General features: G+C 44.2%; 1 protein-coding gene and 1 long non-coding RNA gene across 2 annotated transcripts in view; one reads left to right on the top strand and one right to left on the bottom strand.

The window, feature by feature from the left end:
- Positions 1-23,275, top strand: part of IYD (iodotyrosine deiodinase) — a 226,424-nt gene that overhangs the window by 15,277 nt on the left and 187,872 nt on the right. The gene's annotated exons all lie outside the window — the stretch shown is intronic.
- LOC144761834 (uncharacterized) overlaps positions 1-23,275 on the bottom strand; it is a 137,145-nt gene that overhangs the window by 8,501 nt on the left and 105,369 nt on the right. The window contains exon 3 of the long non-coding RNA XR_013595914.1: positions 10,424-10,577. This is a non-coding gene — a long non-coding RNA (uncharacterized LOC144761834). The remainder of the gene's footprint in view (positions 1-10,423; positions 10,578-23,275) is intronic.

The following is a 23,275-nucleotide window of genomic DNA, read 5'->3' on the forward strand; positions in this document are numbered from 1 at the left end:
TAATTGATAGTAATAATTATGTACTCATCTATACTACTAAATAATAAGAGACTCAGTATGCTTAATGTTAAATGTATATCAAAATAATAAATGAATGCTCATCAAGTACAGTCACACAATGCAAAACACAATTTGTCACAGAGAACATATATTTGCAGGAGAAAGCAAACTCAAATAAAACATGAATGCATTGAAGGAGTGGATAGGCGAAGAGAGAAAAGTTTCAGAGACAAAAATACATTTGCAAAGTTTATGCAAAGTCTGGTTATTATACTAACCCAAAGGAAACAGGGAAATCACCCCACCGGCCAAGTAGAGCGGTAAGGCCTTTGAGAAAAGTCGAATGGTAAAGATAAAATCAGGATTCAGGAAACAGGTAGGCCTCTATCTGGAAACAGCAAACCGACTACAGTGACGATCTCCTGCTAACTAACACCAGCCGAACCTGCTTCTCCGACCAACCACACGCCAGAACACCTCAATTATACCTTAAAACCTAAATGTCCATCTCACATTTATTTCAGAATTAGTCAAATCTTCGACTCTCATTGGCTAAGAACGGGGGTGTCTCTGTCACACCACTCTCAGCGTGATGCTTTTATTCACTAGCTTATTGTTTAAACTTTCGACATTACAACATCCTTTACCCACGAAACATTTCTGGACATAATCTTAGCACGTTTTTCCTGAAGAGCAATATATGTATCAAATGTAGCAAGTCTTTCGGGCTTTCTTTGTTTTGCCTTTGCCATCTCATAAGGACGATGCATTTTATTCTTCTGCAGCTTAGCAGTCACTCAGCATTTCCCGAAGGTCACTGTGTGCCTTTGCATTTCCATTCCTCGTTCAGTGCTCATTTAATCGTTTTCTTTCATTTTTTCCCATTTTACAAAAGTTAACCCCATACTGGCATGCAGAAGTGTAGGCCCATGCTGGCATCGCCTTTCTCCTGCCGGCCTCAACCGCTGGTCCTGTTTCCCTCTGCTCCCCACCAGGCCGCTCCTACCTGGTGGTTCCCAAGCACCACCGGGCCTCATGCAGTGCTGGCAGTCTCTCAGCCCTACCCTGGCTACCAGCATGAAACCCCTACCCCCCAGGACTCCTGAAGTACCCCTCTCCCCTTCCCCCAGTGCCTAAAATACCACGCTGGATGAGGAGAAAAGGAGCCACACCCCTCCCCCCCAGGGCAACAGCTGCCTGCTGCTCCCTACACGACAGTGCTCAGGTGCCCCCCCTCCCAAAGCAGCTAACTCCTGTTCCCAGCCCTGCCCCGCCCTCCCTGGAACAGTCTCCCCCTACAGAACCTCCCAGCCCACTGCCACTAAAAATGGGGCCATTCAGTCTGCACCTGTTCCTTGCCTGTGCTCCGGGAAGAGGGCAGCTGCCCGCCCTCCACAAAAGGCTCCATGCTTGCTGGGGGCACACAGGCACACACGCTGCCGCACTGGCTGCTTGTGCCGCCTCCTCCCCCACCCCCAACCCCGCCAACCATCACGGCAGCAAAATGCTAGTCTTTGTTTGTAGGCCGCGTGTATGCCTGACGGCATCACCATTGTGGCACAGTGACAGGCAGTGAACGTGTGACGTCTCTGCACCACCACCTGTCACCGTGAGCCGACACCATCTTGAGACACTGTTTCAGTATCACGTACAGGTATGTGCAGCGTAATATTGAGGTTGTGCGTGTGCACGCGCGACTATATTTTAGCCGGTAGTGCTGTGAACAGAACATAGACCACGTGGGCATGAGTTCCCAGGGCGCTGTCTCCACCCACCGGGTGCCCGTGGAACGGATGCCCCCCCGCACCCTATCCCCACCTGCTCAATTAACTAGGCTCAGGAGTACCCCCCAGAATGGTTCACCGGGCGCTTCGGCGCACTCGCCATGGACAGCCGATCGGAGAGGTCAGCACAAGCCTATTTACCCTTGGACCCCTATGACACACATTCCACCCCTAGGCCCAACTAACCTTCACTATTCAGCCTACAAACGTTTTCTTTGCTCTCCCGGTTGTGCTAAGGTGTCAGGAAGAGGACGGATCCTCCTGTCCTGACACCTTTATACCCTCCCATCACCCCCCCTTACCCCTATTCTTCTAATCCCTCCCATTTTGTCCTTCCGGCCATTGCGCGAAATTCCCAGAGGGAAGACTGGTCTGCGACCTTCACTTCCCCCAGGGTCCGTCATACTGCAGCTTTCTCAGTATGGTGCATTATAGCAGCGTTCCGGCTTCACAGAAGAAACACTATAATGTGGGATATTGTATTTCAATGCTGCGATGCGGACCACCGCATTGAAAAGCGTTAGAATCTTGAAGCCAATCTCAACTGAATATGGTACAAGAATGAAATCAGATGTGAAATGTGTATTCTGATTCAGCTTTTAGATGTAATTTGTGCTGTGGGGAAGTATTAAATTACTACAAAAAATATTTTAGATGATGTTGACGGTGATTTTATGTAATTGCATTTAATTGATTGTATGAGTTAGATTTAAGTGTGCAATTTTGTAAATTGCTGGTGTGATTTTAAACACCATGGTCTTAATAAACTAAAGTTGATATATCGTTGTTGATCTACACTAAATTGTTAATGATGAGCAGGCCTAACACAACTGTGTTTTGCAAAGCACAGGAACTTTGCAAGATACTGCTTATCAAGGTATGTCCGAAGTTGTATGGCCTAGAGGGAGATGTAATATGGTGTGATTGCTGATACAATCCTCACTCAGCAAAGTGATGTGAAGATAAAAAAGATACTCAGGAAAAGTGAGAGAAAATATATTTAGGGCAGAATCCTGAACTTGAGTGAAATCCGCGATGTTTAATGAAGCCCCTGTAGTTTTCCACAAACTGTGCCGTGCCTGCTTCTACTGCACTGCTGGTGATGTGCATTTAAATCCCCCAAAGTACACACCTTAGGTTTACAGAATAGTTTTTTAATGCCCTAGAATAAACATCTTGACAACTCCACCTTGGCTTACTGAGATGGAAAGAGACTGAATACTGCTTGTGAAAAGTTATGGGTGATCAACGGTGCAAGACATTCTGAGGCTTTGAAAGGCAGCTCAATGACACTCGAAACAGACATGTAAAAACATTTAATAATTATGAAAGCTTCAAAAGAAGTCTTGCGTATATTTTCCTGAGTTTTCACTTCTCTCTTAAGAGGTATTCGCATGATGTGATGACAATATAAGAATTATTTTTTGTTAAATGCTGTTAAGCATCAGGAATGTAGAAACTGAAGATTGCGGTAGATGGTCGATTTATACAACAGTGAAATCAGAGGAACGTTCCGTTTAGTACTATTAATGAATCCATACTTATCGCACCCTCCATTTTGGAAATGTGTTCAGTGATGACTATTAATGTACTCGGAACAATAGAGTGTTCTTTAAAAATACACTATAAAGCACCCACTTGAAAACACTGTTTAGAAAACCTTCCCTTTCAAATTAATTTCCCAATCAGATGCCAAACTTTTATATCGGGCTGATTGAAACTGAGTTTTAGCGCAAACTGGGCTTTTCAAAAAGCGGAGGGGCATATTATCAAGAAAAAGCGCTAACATTATCGCCGCTTTAGCGGCAGAAAACTGTCGCTAAAGCGGCGATAATGGGCTTGCTAATACGCCCTTGGGAATTCCCATAGAAGCCCATGTTCTGGTGTGAACATGTGCTTCTATGGAAATTCTCTACTAATATGCCGCCAAATCAGTTTACTGATGAAAAAACACCTGCACAAATGTTTGTGTTGCGACCGAGAGGTTTCCTCTATGGTGAGCTGATTTGTACCTTTGCCCAGAATGCCGAACTCCATGCAATAATGGTATCCTTATTTTCATTTTGGCACTGTTGCCATGCTAATATGGTGTGTGCACAGAGGCTTGGGCCTGTACATGATAATGCAAGGCAAGTCTTGTGATCAGGAGGGTGCACCAAGCATACCGTCATAGAACAGTGGACTATTGTTCCTTTCCTGGTGGCAGCATATAGTGTTTGTGATTTATAGTTTGCCCAGACCATTTACTTTGTGTCAGTGAGTGTTGTGTCCTGACACCTCTCATATACTGTTCTGCTGTTATGTGAAACCCAGAGCCTTTCTCTGATAACAGTAGCAATGTCAAGTGCATGGCTGTGGACAGTGAGCATGTGATACCTGTATGGTAGAAAAAACATATGTGTGTGTGAGTCTGAGTACTGAAGCCAGATGGGTGCATTTTGGAGGCCATTAGTTTAGACTGGCACCAGAAGGAGGAGCGAGATAACTTCCCCAAACAATGGAAATGTATTGCTTGCATACCTGTAGATGTAGGGTTGTGATGCAGGCAGTAGCTGCAGATTAGTTCTTTCTCAGCACTGCAATTTGTTTGATGGTAGGAATGAGGAGGGGCCACGATATCTGTTGTACAAGGTAAGAAAGTTTCTAGGCCTGCCCCTTTGTCTGTTCCTAATTACAGCTTCAAGAAGGCTGATGTGCAGGGAGCTCACGCTTTGTTCCCCTGTTTTGGGCAATCCGGCCTTGGTGCCAGACCCATTGGTACCTGCTGTGAGAAACATTACTTTACACAAAGGCAATGTCTGGAGAGCATCCTGGAAATGACATTTGAAAAGGAACCAACCCAAACTGGTTTTGCAGCATGAGTTCTTAGCTCTTCATGACCAGGAAGCTAGTACTACACAGAGCACTGAAAGAATACTGTGTGACCAGGGCTTGACTGAGTATGCCTGACAGCCAGTCTCCCAGAGGCTAGGGGACATCACCTGAAATCTGAACTTTCTGCTGGAGGTACTGAGGCCTGCCTGGTGCCTGGAAGACTGCCTGCTCGCTGAGAGAGGGAAGGAGCCTGGCTGGTCCTTCATATAAAGATACTGTTAAGGAGAAGATGTCCAGCATGTTCGTGGTGTGAGGAATACCCAAGGAAAGAGGATTATCTCTCAGGGAGCAAAGCGAGTAGCAACCCATGCTCCCAATCTTTCTCTGTGGTCCCTAGTGAGAACTGCCACTGATGGAAGAAGCCACATTGCTTCCAAGGTCTAGAACGTCTGCATCTGCCAATGACACATCAACGCTGACCCATCATCCAGGTGGGGGGAAACTACCTTACCATAGCATAAGTCTGTATTTGGCCAGTGGAGAGCTGCAACTGCCAAAGATTCAGTGACTTCTACACTAAGATCCACTAAGCTGCATTCTTCTGGCAAATCTCGTTCAGTAGGCAGGCTGCTGAGCATGCCAAAAGCATGGGCAGCATCCAACCTTCTTCCACGACTGCAGCAGAACCAACAAGCGGTTAATGTGGTTGGATTGGGGAGACAGCAACGTGTGCCGTTGACTTGAGCCTGAACTAGAGACTTTTGTGGCCACATCATAACAAGGCTAAGAACAAGTAGTGGATTGGGCATATCTACCTGTGGGGTCAGCAAAAGCTGATCTGCAGCCTGTCCCCAATTCATGTCTCTGCCACAAAATATTTGGGGATTACATCTGATTTGGTCACCTAGGCAACAGAGAGTAGTGAACAGTGGGATGTTACGTCTCATGGAAGAGCTTAACTAGTTGCACCACCATGTAATTGCTAATTGTAGATTACTTCTGCTGTGTGAATAAAAGTACGTTCTTGTACATAGTGACAAGTACCAATGGTGTCTATTGGCTGACTGTTGAGTTCTGAGCTCTTGCCCCACACGCTCCCTCACAGACAAGCCAACAACTGCTTGCCATGCTGAGAGTCAAATACAGAAAGGTTTGCACTTGACCCGGTTTGCAGAGCCACTGTACGACAGGCCCCAGCACAGCAGTAGTAAACAACCTCAACTACCACAGTTGTGGCTCAGTAGCTACTGTCTACTCCGTGGCATCCTCAACAGGGCCTGCCAGTTTGCTTCAAAAACATTTAAATGAATTAAACATTTCATAACTAAATGTACCATTGGCATGCGAGAGAAGTTGTACATGTTTTTTTCTATACCTAGTTATTCAGTTTTCCATTTATTCAAAAATAGGTTTAAATTCAGCCTGGACTGCCAATATTCAGAAAAGACTGGACACAGAAAAATATCCATACTGGATTACACGGAGAAACTCTGCTCATACTTTAAGATTTGCATTTTTCATTCAGGTGGAATGGACACAATGTCATGAGCAGATCCTGGAATTGAATATGAAGGGTTAATTAGTCGCTTTACCAAAGGAGAACACGTGTTGCAGTATCATCAATTTGTGAAACAATAATGGTTTCAGCGTCTCTCACATTTTTAGGAAAGAGTTTTTTGCGTTGTAAATTTTATAGGAACAATATAAACATGTAAACAAGGGGTTCATTAAAAACACACAATAATTTATAAAGACAGATTTAAACAATCACAACTCATTTATTTCATTGTTATCATCACATATTAACTGTATTGAAAAAGAGGAAATATAGCCAGAGGCGTACAAGTAGAATAAAGTGGTTTACTTATTAAGAAAAGAAAACAATGAAAAAGAACTGCTCTGCGTGCCTACCTCGCTAGGATTCTTGGATCTAACCCAAAACACCACTTTCAAACAATTTCTATTTCCTGCAACGGTAAACACTTTCACAACTCCTTCTCAAGAGCGGTGTTCTGCCCTCGCTTCTCATTTTTCACACAGAATTCTCAACAGTAGCACCTATCTCAACACATTTCTGACTGCTTCACAAGCTGACATCCTGAAGATTCTCCCCTCCATAAATCTGTCTCTTCCCTGTACTCTGGTACTCCTAATCTCCTTGCCCTCTGCAAAAAGTCTTATTGTCCCCTCCCTTACAGATGAATGCTATTTATTCATTAACACGGCCACCCTCCCTAACAGTTGTATGTTTGAACCATGCACACATTTACCCCACCTGCCATAACAATGGGGTCCAAACCACAAATGTGTCTTTACAACACATTCCTTTACCACGCAAGTCATTACAGGGTCTTGCCTTAGGGAAAGCTCTGGACTTTGGAATAGTATAATTTACTATTCCAAGTATAGTCTGCGCAACAGTAGGGAAAGTGATGGACTTAAAATTCGACGTCAGTCCAACACCGATTTCCTTAAGGCAGGTCGTTGTAATGAATTGCGTGATAAAGGAATGCGTTGTAAAGAAGCATTCGTGGTTCTGGCTGCGTTGTTAAGGCACAGTGTGGTTCGAGCCGAGATGTAAAGGATGCTTCCCCTCCCTAAGGATTGGAAACACTGCTTTACTTAAATACTTCACACTTGACATTAATCTCCTTCCTTCTCCAACAAAGATCATTGAGAAATCCATAAACAGTTCAATGACTTTCTGGATACCAATGTACTCTGATTCCTCCCAATCTGGCTTTCGAACCTTCCAGTACAGAATTTGCCCTGCTGGCTGTATCAGACAACCTTCACCTAATTCTTGACCAAGGAGAATCAGCCACCATGATTTACTTGACTCGTCCGCAAGACTTGACAGTGTCGCCCACTAGTTATTACTTACTCAGCTGCACTCCTCCAGTATATGCCTCCTAGCCCTGAAAAGGTCTCACTTTTCTTTCTAACAATTCTCCTTACTCCCTGTTGGCCTGATGTCATGAGGCCCATTCCTACTCTCTCTAAAGCGATCAAATATTTAGGCATCCTCTTGGACCATAGCCTCTCCTTGGTCTAACAGGTGAATAACGTCTCTCCATGCCGCTTTCTTTTCTGAAAATGCTCTGGAAGTACTTCACTTGGTTCCCTTGGCCATCCATAAAATTATCATTCAGGTTCTTGTTACATCTTCCTTAAGCTACAGCAATTATCTACATGAGGGAATTTTCAATCAACTAATGCAAAGTCTTCAGATCACCCAAAACTCAGCATCCAGGCTCACTCTTCATCACCTCATGAACCTTCACTGGCTTCCGATACACAGATGGGTGCTCCTTAAAACTCTCTGTTTTGGTGTTATAGGCTTGCTTAAATCTGGGCCTTCCTACTTCAACTCCAAGCTCAGTTTATACCATCCTAAATGCTGTCTATACTCCGTGCACCTACAGCTCACAAAGGTGGCCTGCTTTGAACTTGTAAGACAAAGTGGCAGATCCTTCTCCTTCTTCGGACCAAAAACTGGAATATTATTTCTCTTCAGCTTTGCAAATTGATGACGTCCCATCTTCAGGAAATCTCTTTAAACCGGGCCATTGCAGACCTGCTAATTTATTCTTGCTTTACTAATCTTAGTCTTGAGCATCAGGGCCAGGGCAACCATATGAAGGCAGCAGACACGATCTATAAATAAATAAATAAGATGCACTTTCTGCCTTATGCATGGAATGTAACAGACTGATGCCCAGCTTTCATGTTAGTTTGAGGGTATAGTAAGCAGTCATACCAGTTATGGGGAATCCAGTGCTTTCTGCATTGGGAAGGGCAGTTGAAGATAGCCTGTGTGAGTGTGGAGTTGTGCTTGTCTATGAGGAAATGTGATGTGATAAAAAGGTATTTGACCAGTAGGTCTGACTGAGTTCTCTGAAAAGCCGATCTGTTAATGTTTCTTCTGTGTTTGACTCTGACACAGTCAGTCAAACAAACTTTATTCAGCATATAAAAAGCCATGAAAGCAGTGGCAGCTCTTCCGCAATGGCGGAGGTGCATCGCCCCAGTGCCTAGCTCAGAGCCAACAAATGTAAAATAAAACGTCATTGTAATATTTTATTTTACATTTGCTGGCTCTTAGCCAGTGGTGTTGGGAGGGGTGGGGCCGCAGGATGGGAGCGGGCAGGAGTGATAAGCGTGGCTCAAATCCACCTGAGCGACTTACCTCACTCATCTATCATTCTCATATAATAAGCCAGCCAGGCAGTGGAGAAGAATTAGAAATATATTTATTAGGACATAATATTCATCTGCACATGGGCCCCGTCAGGTCTACACCCCAGGGAGTGCACTGAGAGGACTCACTCATCCTATCATGACAATACATTATAACATAACATGGCAGGGTAAAGACACGCCCAGTCTGGAAAATTACAGAACTAGCGAAATGGTGAACAATGAACTCATACATGCGTGGAGAAGTGTGGCTCACTGGTTAGAAGTGGTAGACCCTGAAGCAGAGGTCGGCCCGGGACCAGGGTTCAATTCCCGACGCGGCGGGTCTTGGGTCAATGTCCGCAGACTCGATAATTCTCGCCTAGGTGCCTACGCTAACCATGGGTCCCACTCTGCAACTCTGGGCAATAGCTTGCTTAATCTCCACAACGGCCCTATCAGCGCCGGGGATGCCTGGCTTCACCTTGGGGGTGCCCAGGAGGGACCATCTCACAGGGAAAGCCAGGACGGGTTCCCCAGCGGTATACAGCGCCAGGACGCCCCGAGATGGGGTAACAGTGCGCTTTACAAGTATACATACATTTACATTTATACATGAGGCATCTGCACCTGTGAAGGCAACAGTGTTATTTCCCCTCAAGGTCACAGAGCCGAGGCTCTGCTTCTCCAGGGCATAGAAACATTTCTGCAAAACTAACTCAAGGCAAGACATGCTGAAACTGGGATTTTCTGCTCCTAAGGGAGGGGGGAAACTGTACCATGAGACATTGGAGCTGCAGAGCAAATGTCAGCATCAGAAGTCTGTCTGCCATAGACAAGTCCCTCTCTCCTATGAGAGAAGTTAAAGCTTGCATATTACAAAAATAGCTCAGTGGGTTGCAGCACATGAATATTAAGCTGTAACTGCATATTGGTCAGACACACTAGGCTAACATTTCATAACATCATTAGAACATTCTGCAACAGGAAAATTACTATCTATCAGACCCTCCTTTTAGCCTATTGTGGCTAACACAAGTGCAGTTACATCTTAAAGGTAAGGACTATACAATTCTAAAGGCATCACTCATCAATCAAAGGGAAACAAAAAAAAAACCAAGAACAACCAATAGTATATCATCATAAAAGATATCTGGTATCGGGAAATTAAATACTAGGATGAGCATAATCACAGAAGTAGTGCAGCATACTATAGGGCAGGAAATGCAGAGGCAACAAGTAAAAGAACAACACCTGCAATACCTACTAAGACAATAATTATTCTCTGGGTGTGAAGCACTGTCCTTTTTGACTAATCTAAACATATGTTCTCGAGGTACCATTTCTCTATAACACTATGTCATGATCGGACTACTTAAAAATACATCACACTTTAAGTCATGAGCAGGAATTAATGCAAATAAGATCAAACTGTCATTATCAAGGAAAACACCCTATTGAATCCAATACTGAGGATGGGGAACAGGGAAACCTGAAGCATAACCGCTGGAGAACTGGCAGCAGCCTTTTGCACAGACAGAACTGCCCCTCTCAAGTATTTCTGAGAAACCTTTTCCAACCATTGGGAAATGGCACAAAAGCGAAGAGTGAGTCCTCCATCTCGGTCAGGCCTGCCCTTTTCTTACCCAGGAATCACACACCTACAGCTGCTTCGGCGGTACCTTGGCTCCAAGCAAGACTTCCGTTGGTATCTTCTGACGACGAGACTTGACTTGCACCGAGTCTTGAACTTGAATCTGATGCTTGGGTCCCCTCTGGCTCCGGCGGTGTGACACATTTCTATTGATGAACAGAACAAAGATCTTTAGACAAGGCATATGAATAAAATTCAAATTCAAAGAAACCAAATGAGGTCTATTCTGTGCTTTCATATTGCTCTAATAAATTTGTGCACTGACAATAGGTAATACATTACATATCTGACTTTTCGCTGTATTACCTGTGGACGGACGTATGCATTTACTGAATTCTAAGAGAAGAGAAAAAATAAAACAATACAGACATGTTGTATTCCCGCATTTGCACTTAAGAAACAGCAAAAAAGGAAGTTCAAACCGCTCTTCCTATAGCGAGCACACAGCGTCTACTTTGTGAACCTTCACTGTTGTGCAAAACTTCAAACACTTCTAATATTCTTTTTCGTACTCAAAACAACTATATTTTTGCTCATGACCATGCTCACATATTATAGATGCAGAAGGAAACTAACTTCTACAAGTCTTTAATTTCTAAAAATATTTTGCTGAGGATCACACAAGCATCTTTCACCTTTCTCACTATTTAGACCGTGTAACATTTTATTTAGGGGAAACCATGTTCACCAGCTCCAATAGGGATTATCAGCTCAACTATACAGGCTAACTGATGAGAGACGTGTACACCTTTACTTAGTGCTGCACAATAATGATGTTGTTACCTAGGAATGTGACACAAAGGTACCGACCTATTGTTCCCTTCAAAGATCAAATAAGGAAACGCTAGTCTGGGCTGTTCCCTTCCTTTCATCCCTTTCATCCCTATCCAATTAAAATAATCCTCTAATAAAAACTATCAGTTTATTTTCACAGACTAGCTAATAAAGAACTAGCAATGTACTTGCAAGACTACAATAATGGTGTTATTACCCAACACTTGTAAAACAAAACTACCCACATCTAATTCCCCTTTTAGATCACCCAACACTTGTAGAACAAAACTACCCACATCTAATTCCCCTTTTAGATCAAAGCAGGACAGGAGGGATCAATATACATGTTACCTAGTTTTAATTTATAGGAGAGCTAGCGGGGAGATAGCTCCAGCGGGGAGCTAGCCTCCTCCCCCATTTTGACAGAAGGAAATCTGAAACATATTTCACTTCAGTCAACACCATCAACCACTGGGTGTGACACTGAGCATAAACAAAATTCTAGGGTATACATAGCACTTTGAGAGGGCTAGCACATCTTTTAGCACATGTACAAATGTCATTGCCATAAAATGATGTGTGTGCCTATCAATATCTAATAAAATGCAACTAAAGAAAATTCATTATAATTATTTATCTATTACAAAATACGCTATTTCTTGTTGAGGCCTTTTATTCCCATGAAGGAGTAAGGAAAAGGAAATGGGACTGGGACACAGCTAAAGTCCCCCATAACTAGGCACTATGTGACATTCATTAGGGAAATGGCGGCAAAAGAAAAATCTATAAAAGAACAAAAATTACTTAGGTGATGGTCAGGCTTGTGACACAACACCATGAGTACCCCGTAGAACTCGTGTATTTTCCTCTATACCCCTTTTAACCAAATAGACATACACTGCTGAAATGTTGTCTGTGAAATTTAAGGACCAGAACAAATTCCCCACAGAGGAGCTTGCTCTAGTATCAATAATAGAATTGTCAAAACAATACAATACAGAAACATACATAAAATAAAAACAAGCATACCAAGGTAGCAGGTATACTTGCTGTGCTAAGCACAGAAAGCATAGACAAATCACAGTAACACATGCAAATGAGCTGTGACACACAACACGATACCATGCATTTCATGCACAGTGAGCCTGTGGCACAAAACCCAGCATGCTGGCCTTCTTAATTTGTCAGGCTTAAGATCGATCAGCATACCATCCACGCAGAACAGAACAAGGAATGCACAATAAGCCAAAGAAAACATAAAACACACAATATAGGTACATGCGTATAACATAAAATAATATGCAACAATACATATACCAAACACAAAGGCCACAAAAGGAAAACACAATATTAGTTACTCAAAGGACTATATTTTTCTCATGCATGTCATGCATCATGCGGTGTCAGTGCACACTTAATCTGTCCATCACAAAGCTGCATCAATACTCACCGTAACACACAGATAAAAATATTTCCCATTGCACTGAAATGAAACAAATCAAACCACAAAAAAAAACAACACACAAAATATTGGACAAAAAGGCAACCACTTAGTAAAGATACCTTCCACAAATACTTACCTTAAAACCTATGCTTGGAGCTCATTCACACCTGTTCATCTATATTATCTATCATCACCCTATATATACTAACTGTTCACTTTCTGTTCTGAAAACCCTGTCTGCTCTTTTGACAAGAACCAGTCCTAACCTCTTTTAACCGTCAGCCAAGAATATAAAACATTTAGCAGCATTGAAAATCACATGACAATCTTGTAATGACATTTAATGCAGCATGAAAAAGGGAAAAATATACACATTTACTGTCACATCCTTAAAGGAAAAGGGCGCCATCTCACCACATTTAATCCTGTTGCCACAGGTATAGTCTCACCTCCAGAACATACTAAATACTCCAGTGCACACTAGCAGACATTTGCACAAAACACACACTCTGCATTTCCACTCAGCGGGTGGGGCACTGGGCCCACTGCAATGGTGTCCCATGGACAAACTGCATACAAATACTGTTACACACATATATACATTACACACACATATATACATTCCCACCAGGCTGCTCCTATGAGCAACACAATCAATATTTTTACCTACCCTCGCATCATCAGTACTCTCCACTAGGTATCCACTAGCAAAGACACTAATCAGTATGCCAATCAGAGACCCCCAACTCAATAATTATTGAAATAGAAAACTTTTATACTATGACATTGCCCAACAGTGAAACAAAAAAATCAACAACAAAAATGGACACAACAGACAACCAATAAATCTCTCTTTTCTTTTTGCCACTGAACTGCACACAAATCAATCACTTACTGAATACAATTCAAACAATAGGAGTAACATGTGCTTATCTGAAACACTCACTAACATATTTAGTAAATTAATTTTTCTCAAAACAATCCTTCTTTTCTCAGAGTAGGCCATTTTAAAGTGTAATTCTCTATGGCCAAATGAAATAACCTGTTTAAAGTTATTCATAATTTTGTTCCTAATTCTAAATCACATGTGTTCTGAACAACTGCATTATACTTTAGTCTGAACCAGCAGCAGTCTGCTGGAAGGAGCAGAACTCATAATTATGCAGACTCACTGCAAATTCACAATTCACATGGCTCCAACTGTGTATCTCTGCTGTCTGTGCCAGGAGCTGAGCCTCCTAGCCCCCCCATAATCTTCTGTCTGTGCTCTGCGAACCCATTGGAATGGTGCTGATAACACCAAGGTCACACCTGCTCTGCTCTACGTCTGCAAGCATCTATGTTTCCATTCTACATAATCTTCCAGAACTGAATAAAAATTCACACACTGTTATTCTAAACCTTACCAGCCCAGAGTTCTACAACCCTTTTTTTTAATTTTATTGTGGACTGAAACACATCCACTCAACAAGTCATGTTTAAAACTAACTAAACAACTTCTGCTCTCCACCCCTTTTGGAGGCCACTTTTGCCGTGCAAGAAAAAATGCCTTTCACTCTCACCGTCTTCCAAGAGCTAAGAATTCTGGGCTGCTAGCCAGCCTTCCAGCCTTTCTGGCATTCATCACCAAGGCTAAATCTGCCTCGCGCTCCACGCTCGTCGTTCTGGCGCTGACAAAGCCAATAAGCCTTCCTAACTCTTTCTAACATGCAATAATTAACACTATTTTAACAAATACATTTCTCTCTCTCTTTTTTTCTCTTCTTTCTAACTTTACACTCTTCCTACATTCTATTAATATACATTCTGATTACTGGTAATCAAAATTTTTTTTCTTCATCTTCTACTGTTCACAAATTAAGGGGATGAAAGAAACCAAATTCTTTTCCATAGAGCACAGCCCTGCATGCTCTTTTAAACTCCATGAAAAACACACTGATAGTCAGGCACAACCATTTCAGGTAGCTCACAAGAACCAGACAATCTAACTCATGCAACAAGACGCACTCACTGCATTCAAACAAACATTTACACAAACAAAAGGCAGCCCACAGACTGCTCTCAAACCAAACCAATTATAACCAAATCAAATATATTACATGAAATGCATACCCCATCCTCTTAATCACTGCTCACATTGGCTCACTGAGCCATTAAAAGCAACTTTAAATGTACACATTTTGTCTTCTTTTAAAACTAAACTTTCCTCTTTCTGCCACCACCCTAGGGAATCAAACATGCTCTGACAGCTGTGCCTAGCAAACAATCCCTCTTGCAAGTAATCTATCATAGCTGCATCAAAAATATTAAACAAAATCAAGAGTCTTCTACAGGAGCGGGTTGGCTCTCAGCCAATCTGACATCAGTTGAACTGCAGCGACACCTAAAACATCGCAACTTACTGAAACACGGCATCTTGCACACTCAATCAAACACCACCAAACTCACTCAATCAGATACCGCCAAAGAACCCACACATACCCAGACACAAAAGAACCAAGCAACTATCTCCACACACAACCACACACGCACACGCACGTCCTATGCATTGAGTCCCTGCCAAACACGTGTTACCATAATGGGACAAGTCCCGTCGACCAAGTCCTGGGGAACCTGGACCCTACCGCAGACTGAACAGTACACTAACTGTTCTGAGGTTGGAGGACACATCCGCCACCCGGGCGGCACTACAGACCATTGCGCACTTTACCCCGGAAGATCTGGGACTCTTCCATCAAACCACTCACACTAGGGGTTTGGGTCCTTTCCCAGTATTTAACCGTGGTGAGCCACACTCCAGTCTCAGTACCACCCGGTCGGATGCTCTAAAACAGACATCCACCCAATACCCCCATCACCAATAGTCTGTCAGAGCGCCACTTGCACTCTGAGTTCACCGGAGCACACTAGCCCCAGGAGCACACCGGCTCCTCCAATCACCAGAGACACACCGGTCTCAGAGACACACCGGTCTCATGGAGCATCCCAGCTCCCTCAATCAACAGTCGGACCACTCACCTGCTGCTCGCAGAACAGACATCCACCGTTCTCCACCGCCGGCTGCTGGGACCAACACGGTCAGCTCCAAAGTTCCGCCTTCTGGATTCCGGCGCAGGATCATGAACGGGGACCTCTCCCGATCAGCAGGGTGGGGCAGCGCTACGAGAACCAAGCTCTGCATCAAAGTGGGTACCCAGACCCACCGTGCCGACCAGAGGGTCCCCGGTCTTCTGCTACCCACTTACGGGTGAGAAAGATCCTTATCACGGAGTCCCTATTCGGGCGCCATCTGATAAGCGTGGCTCAAATCCACCTGAGCGACTTACCTCACTCATCTATCATTCTCATATAACAAGCTAGCCAGGCAGTGGAGAAGAATTAGAAATATATTTATTAGGACATAATATTCATCTGCAGATGGGCCCCGTCAGGTCTACACCCCAGGGAGTGCACCGAGAGGACTGACTCATCCTATCATGACAATACATTATAACATGCCATGGCAGGGTAAAGACACGCCCAGCCTGGAAAATTACAGAACTAGCGAAATGGTGAACAATGAACTCATACATGAGGCATCTGCACCTGCGAAGGCAACAGTGTTATTTCCCCTCAAGGTCACAGAGCCGAGGCTCTGCTTCTCCAGGGCATGGAAACATTTCTGCAAAACTAACTCAAGGCAAGAAATGCTGAAACTGGGATTTTCTGCTCCTAAGGGAGGGGGGAAAACTGTACCATGAGACATTGGAGCTGCAGAGCAAATGTCAGCATCAGAAGTCTGTCTGCCATAGACAAGTCCCTCTCTCCTATGAGAGAAGTTGAAGCTTGCATATTACAAAAATAGCTCAGTGGGTTGCAGCACATGAATTTTAAGCTGTAACTGCATATTGGTCAGACACACTAGGCTAACATTTCATAACATCATTAGAACATTCTGCAACAGGAAAATTACTATCTATCAGGAGGAGTGCTAGTGCACTCCCCCTAAGTGCTCATGTGTGTTTGGCCGGCCGTCTCAGGCTGACCAATACACACATATGCAGTTAGGTTTTCTCCAGCCCAGCTGAATTGAGCAGCCGGGCTGGAGAAACCCCCACAGACACTCTGCAGCGTGGGGATTGGCCAGGGAGTCTGTCTCAGGGGCTGCTGGGACCAGGCAGTAAGAGGAGAGGCGGCGCAACAAGACGCAACACTGGAGGCTGCAGGTGGCAAAAGGTAAGTTTATTTTAATATTGCGTTTCGACCTCCCCACGCGATGCCTCCCACACGACTCTGCCCGCCCTACCAACCTTTGTTTATGGCGGCTGCCGCTGCATGAAAAAACACTGAAAAAATCAAGTTCATAACAAAACGACACAATTTTCAAAAAAATCCCATAACAGGACTTAAAAATTCTACAACAATGTATATATACTGGGTGAAATACTGGGTATTAAATTAGCCTAAATACAGCAGACACTATTTAAAAAGAAAACAGTGAAAGAGTATAATTAATTAACCCTTATGGTAAACAAAACTATGTACTAACATGGAGCTGTGATTTTTACCATATGGACTTTTTACCACTTTATAACATTGCTTTTTTACACTGTGTTTTAACTTTGTTGCATTCAATAAGACTCAAATCAATTTGTTAAATGCATTGGTATTAATTATCCTAATAGTTTTCAACTATGAAATATCGAGTGATTTCAAACCAATATTTTCCCACTTTTACCTGTATGGTGTAACCTGCTTTGTATTCAGTTGTGATTGTTTCATCATTCTTCTATGTCTATGATGTAGCCACTTGTGAGATCACGAGTGTGACACTGGCACTTTAAATTTCGGTAAGGCACTATGCAATGTGTCATGTGATCAAGGCCTTTGGGAAGGCCAAAACGCATATGGCTGCGGTGCAGGGCAACAAATAAATTCATGTTGCACCATAAAGTGGGTCCGCGTTCGTCTGTTCCAGGGAAACTGGTTGTTCAGAGGCGAAGCAGGTGATATATAGATATATATGTATAATATATATATATATATATTTCATGCAAGTTTCGTCCAAAGTGAAATCGCACACAAATGCAGGCGGACCCCAGTTGTAGCAGCAGAGTCCTTTATTAAGCAAGACCAGCAGCGCACTGAACATTTCCTTAAAAAGATTCCCTACGCGTTTCAGAGCTCCTGCTCCTTGCTCATGGGAAACGCTGAAGGCAGAGGCAGGAGAACACGTGTCCCTTGTCAGTGGTTCACGCCCTCAAATGGGTTCTCTTATTCAAAGTACTTATGGGACATGTACTCCTGCCGGCACTATATGACCCTGATGGGTTTCTGCCATCCTCGTAATGCAGTCAAACAGGCTCCAGATGGAGCCCTCAATGCGTGCACCAGTCCAAACTTATGCCAAACCTGCTTTCCTGCAAACTGACCCAGTTTGTCTGAGTCCACAGTCCACGGCTTTCTCAGTGGTGGTGCTGCCTCCCCGACCTGGACCAGCCGGTACAATTCATACAAGATTTGTGGAATCTTTTTAAGGAAATGTTCAGTGCGCTGCTGGTCTTGCTTAATAAAGGACTCTTCTGCTACTACTGGGGTCCGCCTGCCTTTGTGTGCGCTTTCACTTTTGGACGAAACTTTCTCTGGTTTAATTGGAAGCATACATCTTGCGAAATAAAAAAGACAATTGGATTATTCAGCACTGGAGTTCTGTGGTTTCTTCAAACTTTCAAAAAATGGGAGAATCGAATCATATTACAGAGCGCGGCGGAGCGCTGCAACACGTGAACCGCTGGTGATTTGGTAGCTCCAGTGACGGCTGGTGACATTTGAAAGTGGTGAGATGTAAAATTATTGTCGTACTGCACTACGGCGAGCGAACGTAGCAAGCAAGCCCCAACAACCTACAGAGGGTTCGGGGTGTTCCCCCCCGAAGAAAAGTTTGAAAAAAGAGTGGACAAATGATGCATTTTCAAGCAAACTTGAGGAAGCAGGAAGGTTATTAAAGCAATACGATTGAATTATTTATCATTTAAGAAATTGCTGGCTGTTGGATTTTTTTGGAGGGTTATTACACAGACGACCATACAGAGATGTTAAGAGTGTGGCAGAAAAGAAGTATGGTAACAGACAGCAAGATAGAGTGTGGAAGAGAGAGCTCACCTGTGCTAACTTTTACAGTGTCCACTGTTTCTGGCACCTCACACTATCCACCAATGCCACCTTCACACGCTGCCCATGAGAGCCAGCTCATCTCTGCCCACCAGTGCCAGCTTCACACGGTCCTCAAGCACCTTACAGTGCTCCCCACTCCTTGTTGTTGGAATTCGGAATGCTGTGAACTCTCAAATGAGGCCTCTTTGTGCCTCATGTGAGCTATGGCTATGCTCCTCCACCAATAGTGTTAACCGGGTATTAAATTGTGAAAGACTTAAGATTTCAAGGGAAAAAGTTTAGGGATCCTGTACTGGTGAAAAAGGTGCAATACAAGGGAGCTTTCTGACCGAAGAATATTAAAAATAGAGATGAGCACATGAAAATGTGAGGCGTTGGTGTAGTTCATTTCTGTGCTAGCCCTCTTCTGTGAGGGTTATTGAAGTTTGAGCTACTGCTGCAATGCCTCACTTTTTTTGTGAAGTTTATGTTAGATACTTTACAGCATTAGGGTCATAACCTGGTGTGGATTTTACATAAATAATACTGCACGGCATGAGCGTTTTTTAGTAGCGACAACACAGGCAACTATTGACAAAGAAGAGAGTGACGTGCTGAATGTAAACAATGATTGTGTTACATTCCATCAGCGTCTCACAGTTATAACATGTGCTTCTTTTTGTTGTGTGCTCTGATATGTGCTTGGAGGTGTACAGACACCATTTCACAAACGACTATTTGTTTAAATTGCAGTTATAATGTAACACCATCATTAACAACTTACACGGGAAGAAGCCAGCAGGACAGGATAAATTATGACAACAAATATGAAGTATGCAATGGATTTACATAAATACGCATTTATTTAGGTATTTTTTATCTTCTCAGTGTTTTGTATTCCACAAAGCCGGAGCTTGGGCAGCTGAGGCCACATTTTGAAGTGGATACCCACCCGCCCTCAGGGATCATTCGCTTTTGTATCAGTTAAATTAAAATATGTTTTAAAGTAACCAGTGATGGTACTGGGCAACTGATGTGGAGCAGGGGCTTATATTTGTGCATTTATTTAAACCAAACGTTCGATCTATAAACAATAATAAACTGCTGCTGCTTGCAGTCACACCCCTCAGTCTGCTCCAGCCTCTCTGATTGCTCAAACTGTTCCTCTGCCACAGAATAGGGTGGTCATCTCTGCTGTGCAACTAATGCCAGAGCCATCCCTCTCCAAGGAGCAGTGAACACATTCCAGTGAGTGCGCAAAGCATAGTGCAGCGATATCGCCACCCCATGATGCAGTGAAAACATTCCGATGAACTCGTCACGTCAGGTGTAGTGAACACATTCCAGTGCATCTGCCACACATGGTGCTGTGAACACATTCCGGTGAACATGCTAAGCATGGTAGGGTGAGCTTACCCTGAGAGTTAAGGAGGCGAGGCAGGCCTACTTTAGTTCCAGATTAAATTCCAATGTTCTGCTTAGTGGGGCACAATGCCTCCCTCCCTCGTCTCTACTGTTACTAGGTAGCGACAGAGACTCTAAGGTTTATGGGCAATCCGGATTCTCAGCACACAGATTGTCATGTCTTTCAAATGAGGATTTTTAACACCAGGTAAAGATGCTTTATTTTTATTTTCATTTTGTTCACGTTTTTCTCGGCGACTGATGTATTACCGTGAGCAGAGATGGAGCAAGGGCATTTCCTCCCCTAGGCAAAGTGGAATGTTGCCCTCCTATTTATTATTTTTTTTTAGTTTTATATAGTGAGAACTCGACCGAAGGACTTAGAGCGCTTTAAATGAATACCAGTTGCTTACAGACAGACACATTCATTTTTAGACACAGGAGATTAAGGCGTCTATTAGGATGTAGGGCGGATCGCCACAGCCTACATCCTACCCCGCCCGCCACCCATTTCCCCCCTGCATATGGCGGGGGACCCCGGCGGACGGAAAGACCGTCTGCTGGATTTCCGCCTGTCGACCAGTCGACCGGGCGGAAAAGGGGCCATATATGGTGGCGGTGTCTGCTAGACACCGCCATCCCTATTAGCATGGGAGCGGGAAGCAGCCTTTCCGTGGCGGTAAGGCATGCAGATTTTTGCTGTTGGGGGCCCGTTGTGGGTGTGGGGGGTGTACATGGGGGGTATCTATGGTACCCGCCTGCACTGTCATGCACACAGTGCATTCCCAGCATTGTGGTGGGCGGTGCTATGCTTGGAATGGATGATGCCACCGCCACGGTGGCATCCTAATCGCCAGTGCGGGCCCGCCGCACCACTGGCGGCTGGTCCCAGCACCGCTAGGGTGGTGGGCGGACAAAAATCCACCACCATCCTAATAGGCCCCAAAGTGTTTATCCCAAAATCATAGGATGTTTGGGACATATTATCAAGCCTGTGCGATAAAATTATCGCAGCTTTATCGGCCGAAAACGGCCGATAAAGCGGCGATAATGGGCTTGATAATATGCTCTATGGAATTCCAATCGAAGCCCATGTTAGATGTCTTCACATCTAACATGGGCTTCGATTGGAATTCCATAGAGCATATTATCAAGCCCATTATCACCACTTTATCGGCCGTTTTCGGCCGATAAAGCTGCGATAATTTTATCGCACAGGCTTGATAATATACCCTTTTGACCCTTCTGCTAGACTCAAAGCTGGTACCCCAGCTTCAAAACAGCCCCACTGAGCCCACCCAGCATCGCTGTATTCTTCTAGACGGTGACATTTTAGTTATTTCGGTGACTTCTCTTTACTAGAAGAGGAATCCGTTGTGCGGGATTGACAAGCCACATGCCCATATTTCAGTAAATGATAGCCATTAGCAGGGCTGATACGGCTCTGCCTGATGCGAGCTGCAGCGACTGATGGCTGTGCAGTGTGTCCTGCTGTATCAGATATCTGTATCGCTGGCCCAGAGTTTAAACTCATTACACCGCTGCGGGGAAGTCTTTGCTCCCTGTCAATAGATCCCATGGCTCTGTCATTTGTCCTCTGTCAACAATTGGCCGTCTCTGTCTCTTTTGGCCTCTGTGTACGTCTTTGTGCTAGTTGTCTGTGTTTGTGCCTTCATCAGAAGTTCTCTTCATCTTACAGTGAGTGAGCCCTTTTCTTCCGGCCACCTCGACCTCTGTATGATTTATTCCCCCTAATTGGCTGTTCCTGCATCTCGAGCTCCAAGTCTTGTTGTCTCAACCTCTATTAAGCCCTCAGCCCCGCATAAGAGTAAATATTAAAAGTGCAGCATGTACTGTGGTGCCAGGTGGTCGCCCCCAACCCACTGAGGTTGTATTTCTCTACCAAACCAGTGCTTGCCTTAGAACCCAGGCCGGCATTCTCGCGGTAGGGAACGGGTGCGCGGGTGAGGAATAATAACAATAAAAAATAAACCTGCCTTACTGCCGGCACCACCTCTGCTCCTGGCCGGTGTGATGGTGCAGCTGGGTTCGCGTGCAGGAACAGGAAGCTGCCAGCAGGCAACCTTGTTCCCCGACCAGCCCTAAGCCAATCAAAACGCTGCAATGGCAGCATTGTGATTGGTGATGCGCAGCGGAGACCGCCCCAGCCGGACTGGTTTTTCTATGTAGGCTGCATGCAGCTTACATAGAGTAAAAAAGGGAGAGTGCGCATGACTGGGCTGGTCGGCCCTGGGGTCGACCAACACAGCCAGTACACACAACAGTGGGCAAGCCACTCCCCCTGCCCTCGAACAGGACCACCCACCCACCCGCCTACAACCAGGCACTCCAGGCACTTTTGCTTTCTCGCAGTGCAAGCAGCAGAAACATAAAATGGTAGTTTTACCATTTTATGTTTCTGCTTCTCGCACTGCGAGAAAGCAGTGGGGCGATGGCCCCACACCACTATGGAGGAGCCGCCACTGGGTAGCTCTTTGGTAGTTCGCCAAAACAAGGATTATATAACAAGTTAGAAATTAGCGTTTAAAAAACCTTGGAAATTCACTGAAAAAAACGTAGGTTCCAGCGACTTTATAGTTAGTTGGACATTTCACTCGTACAAAACCAGTGAAATTCGGGCGTTATAGTTAGTTGAGCTAACTATAACTTGCGCCCACACAATGCACTGCTGATGACGTCACATATTACATCACTCATGACATGCGATGTAAATGGCGCGTTGTAATGACATGTGATGTAAAGGATGTTGCGTTATAATGACTGCGTTGTAAAGGTAGTGCGATGTAATGACTGCGTTGTAAAGGTTGTTTCCCGTATAAAACATATTTAAACTCTTTAGAAACACTCAGTCACAGGATGATGCCATCAGTGATGTCATCAGTGATGTCATTTAAGATGTTATCAGGGATGTCCTCAGTGATGTCACTGACCATGTCATGAGTGATGTAATATGTGACGTCATCAGCAGTGCATTGCGGGGGTGTGAGTTATAGTTAGCTCAACTAACTATAATGCCCGAATTTCTCTGGTTTTGTACGAGTGAAATGTCCATCTAACTATAACGTCCCT

The sequence above is a fragment of the Lissotriton helveticus genome, chromosome 6 (genome assembly GCF_964261635.1).
Source record: "Lissotriton helveticus chromosome 6, aLisHel1.1, whole genome shotgun sequence".
NCBI lineage: Eukaryota > Metazoa > Chordata > Amphibia > Caudata > Salamandridae > Lissotriton > Lissotriton helveticus.